Here is a 4,749-nt window from a genome sequence, read left to right on the forward strand (position 1 = left end):
TCCATTCTTTCATGACCGCCACCCTGAACCTTATGTCATCAGATCGTTTTCACCTCCATTAAAATCATTTGCTCTGTTCCGTCTCATTTATGTGGGATTCATTAAGGCCCTCCTCTGACGGATCACTTCTTGTCGACATCAGCTCATTATCCAAGAAGTTGATCTAGGAACACCCCGTTCAGTACTTTGAAGCTTGCATGCCTCAATGGCAAGTTTCTCACTTCCGGCGACAGGTTTACATCAATGGCCTTCGACTGAAAGATTTTGCGTGGTGTTCGACGCCAAGTCCTTTATTCACACCACGTGAATTGTACTGCAGTACCTTGAGGGTCATTATCATTATCGGTGATTCCTCTCGTGCCTGTTAACAGCTTACATCATTGGCTGGTAATCAGGTGATGTCTTTCCATGTTCGACTCCATAACATCTCTCACATGGATAGACTTGTACTTCGAGTGAAGATCGAACGAGATTGAAGAACCCGGATCTAGTTTCATCCATCTGGGCTGCGATATATATTCAGGGAAATAAAGACATCAAATGTACATTATTGCTGCACAGATAATCATCCAATCAAAGGGATGATGACTCTACCAGAATCATCAGTCTACACTCAGACGATTGTCTGTCCTATGTACATGAAAATGAATTTATAAAGCTGAGCATGGGAATGCCCGCCTCAGCTAGATCATGAAAATATTATGAAGATAATGTATTGTATTGTATCTTATTATAGGTCTCCTCCCAGCTTGAAAGAACTTTGGATCCTCATAATAAAGCATTTCACCAAACATCAAAAGATTAACGACCTCATGCTTTAGGGGGCAATTGTTATAGACATTTTTGGGCACTGCAACCCCAAGCATGAAATGTCCATAAATCAAGGTCTCCTAAGTCTCTAAAAGTGTTGTTCTAACCCCTAAAGGAACAAGGTCAATTGATTACAGCTTCTCCCAGAACTTCTCCATGAAAAACTGCTCAAAACTGGTCAAAACATGATCATTTTAGCTTCTCCATAGGGAAAGTGTGTTGCATCTCACCTAAGTACACTCTGTGGTTGCGTTGCATTTCAAAAAGCCCTTCTATGGGTTGTGATGGGCGAGAAGTCACAAATGGCAGTGTCAATCCGCGAGGTGGAGAGGCATGGAATCTTCCAGAAACTTCTCCTGTGACACTTGCCTCTCTGAATTCAACCAAGGATGAGTAAGAGATCATCAATCTCCAAGTGGAAGCAAGAACTATCAGAGGGAAGACACTAATCAAATCACAAGCTGACTCATCAAGGGCCTGAACTGTGAATGGAAAGCAAGTCTAAATCTAAATACCATTCTGAGAGTAAATCACCCTCACCATCTCCCGTGACTTCTCCATTGCATTTAGAATCCTTAAATCTAGAGCCAGAAGTCACGAGATCAACAACCGTTGCTACAAACCCTGACATTTCAGAACAATCTGTTGAAAATAATACTGAGAGGGGGGGGGGGGTGAATCAGTATTATCAGAAAAACTTTTTCATTTTATGCTCAGAAACATATACGCTACTTCAGTTAAGTGAAACAGCGTGTACACGCTACTGTGTCTAAAGAAACCAGCGTATAACAAGAAAACTTATGATTCAGTAGCTTATCTTCAGTAAATGCATCAGGACATTATTAACCATGATAGTAAAACAGGTGCAGTATAACAGAACAGATCATCACACAGAAAACACACACATGAACGCCATGATATAAGGTGGAAACCCAATGTGGGTGAAAACCACCTGCTGCAAGTCGTCTCTATCTTTCTTTAATATGAAACTTCAGTTTACAATCTTTTGTATTGGTGCAGCCTTATACCAGTACGCAGGCTACAACCTGCTGAAGGCTTCAACCTTCTCTCGTTCTCCAAACTTCCTTGGAAGGGAGATCCAACCCCCTTTGCTCTTGTATTAGCTAAGATACTAGTACGTAGGTGCTAGCCTACAATCTTCTTTCCTTCAGGTACCACTTTTCATACATTTTCAGACTGGATATTCCTGAAGCACAACATTACAATCTGAAGACCACAATTCATTCAACTTTCATAACAGATCATTGAAGCACAAAACAACCAATACTAGCATCATCAATCTTTGAATCACTGAACCACTGAAACCCTGTCAACACCAGTCACCAGAACACAGAGCAGACTACAGAACTCTGCAATAGCAGTCAGACCCAACTGCAACCCCAAAAATCAAACTTCAAAAGATATACGCTACTTCAATGAGAGAAACCCGCGTATACACGTGCTTTTACCAAAGACAACCTCCGTACAGATCTAAAAATAAATTCTCTTAACTTGCAGCTGTACCAGACATCAGTTAGACCCAGAACATAGCATTGCGTCAGTATGCAGATCTAGAAATACGCATAATCAACCATATCGTAATAGTGCATTTCAAACCATTAGATCCCGATCTGTCCTTAGATCTAGTCTTCCATCAACCGGTGTGATCTCTCCTTAGCTTAGATCAAGCAACCCAGAACGTGCATACCATATCTCTTTCTTTTTCAGATATTCAAGACTTTTCAATTGTGTTTTCCTAATGATCTTCTTCTCCTTATATAGCCTTAGGCCTTGCTCAATACCAAGGGCCAAAACCATAGAAATCCAATACCATCAACTTTAAAACTAGGGATCAACACGTCTATCGAGATAGTTTGGTCCAAAGACATAGGCTCAAGTACCGAGGACTAACTACCACCTACCAAAGGGAAGCTTCTCGACATGTACGCCCTTTTCTGTTCATGAAGCTGCGTGCATATGCGACTTCGTATATAGCGAACCTGCGTATCCGCGACTTAGTATATAGTGTACCTGCGTGTATACGCAACTTGGGCTTAATGAACTTGTGTATATGAAATTTCTCTTCATACTTATAGTCTGGACTGAGATCTGTCATCAAAGAGAGTTGCCATCAAGGACAACACCTGTATCGTAGCGCCACACCTGTGCCAAAATGCCAACAATCTCCCCCTTTGGACTTGATGGCAACCCCAAGATCCTTAGAACCATTCTCCCCCTTTGTCATCAAGGGCAAAGGGCTATGATCTCCCTGAGTACATGCTGATATCTCTGCTTGGCTGTGCTGAAACATGCTCCCCCTGACTGTAGGCAATATCTGCAAAAGATGTTCTTTAAAAGAACCGAGACCTTCCTATCACCAAAAGACTCAATACATACATCCATACTCCAAGAGGGGATACATCAGAAAGTTACATATAACAACCAATTATATTACATCACTCATCCCAGGCATAGTGGGGAAACCAGCATAGGCCGTTACATGACCTTGACACCATAAAAGAGATAAAAGAGATACATGACATAGAGACAACAAATCTAGACCAAGACTTATGAAAGTCACAAGCAGCATCTGATAAACATCTTTTAGATCAACGACCAAGATTTCCTTCTGAGCTCCTTCTCCTAAAATCAACAACAGTTGTGTACTAGAACCAAAAGCATCTAAATGCCAACAATGCTTTATGAGACTTTAAGCTGTTCCCCCTGAACCTGTGCCTGCTGCACCCCCTGAAACTATGCCTGAAGAATTCTGGCATACCCATCTCAGACCTTCTCCAACCAGAGTCTGCCCTTGCTGTTCAAAACTCCATATACGCGACTTCTCCTCCATAAAACAACGTATTTACGCGGATATGCTTTCTACAACATGCGCACGTCATACACGCGACTTTCCCAGCATAAATCTGCGTATATACGCGGATATCCCTTACGTAACTTGCGTATACCAACTTTTCTGTAGAACAGACAAGCTTCAACAGTAGGATGAAGCATCAACTACTCCCAGCTTTTGTCTGAGATATTCAAAAGTTTCCCTGGGCAGTGGTTTTGTGAGAATATCAGCAACTTGTTCCTTAGAAGGAACATACTCCAACTTGACCTTCTGCTCAAGCACTTGTTCCCGAAGAAAATGGTACTTGATTGGTATGTGCTTGGTCTTTGAGTGCATGACTGGATTCTTTGAAATGCTGATTGCACTTGTATTATCACATAAGATAGAGACTGGTGAAGTGCAAGTGATGTGAAAATCCTGCAAGGTCTGCATCATCAAAAGAAGTTGTGTGCAACAAGATGCCGCAGCCACATATTCTGCTTCAGCTGTAGATAAGGCAATTGAACTCTGTTTCTTGCTGAACCAAGATACTAATCTAGAGCCCATAAAGAATGCACCACCACTTGTGCTCTTCCTGTCATCCACGCTTCCGGCCCAATCTGCATCTGTATAAGCATGAAGTGTGAGATCTGTATCTCTAGGATACCATAATCCATAATTTTGTGTCCCTTGAAGATATTTGAAAATTCTCTTCACTGCCTGAAGATGAGTCTCCTTTGGATTTGCCTGAAATCTCCCAACTATTCCGACTGCATGCATGATGTCTGGTCGGGTACCTGTCAAATAAAGCAAACTCCGAATCATGGATCTATAAGTTGGTTGATGAACTGCTGCTGATTCATCATTTGCACTGAGGATGCATCCTGTAACCATGGGTGTACATACAGGCTTTGAATCTTCCATGCCATACTTCTTCAAGATCTCCTTGAGGTACTTGGTTTGAGACAAGAAGATGCCTCCTTCATTTTTTTGGATTTTCAATCCAAGAAAGTATGTCAATTCTCCAAGTAGTGACATTTCGAATTCTTTCTGCATAACCAAGGCAAAGTTTTGACTCATAGTCTCTTTATTGCTGCCAAAGATAATAT

Source organism: Pinus tabuliformis, chromosome Q, assembly GCF_031772625.1.
Source record: "Pinus tabuliformis cultivar Carrire ecotype Pingquan chromosome Q, CPIR1, whole genome shotgun sequence".
Classification (NCBI taxonomy): Eukaryota; Viridiplantae; Streptophyta; class Pinopsida; order Pinales; family Pinaceae; genus Pinus; species Pinus tabuliformis.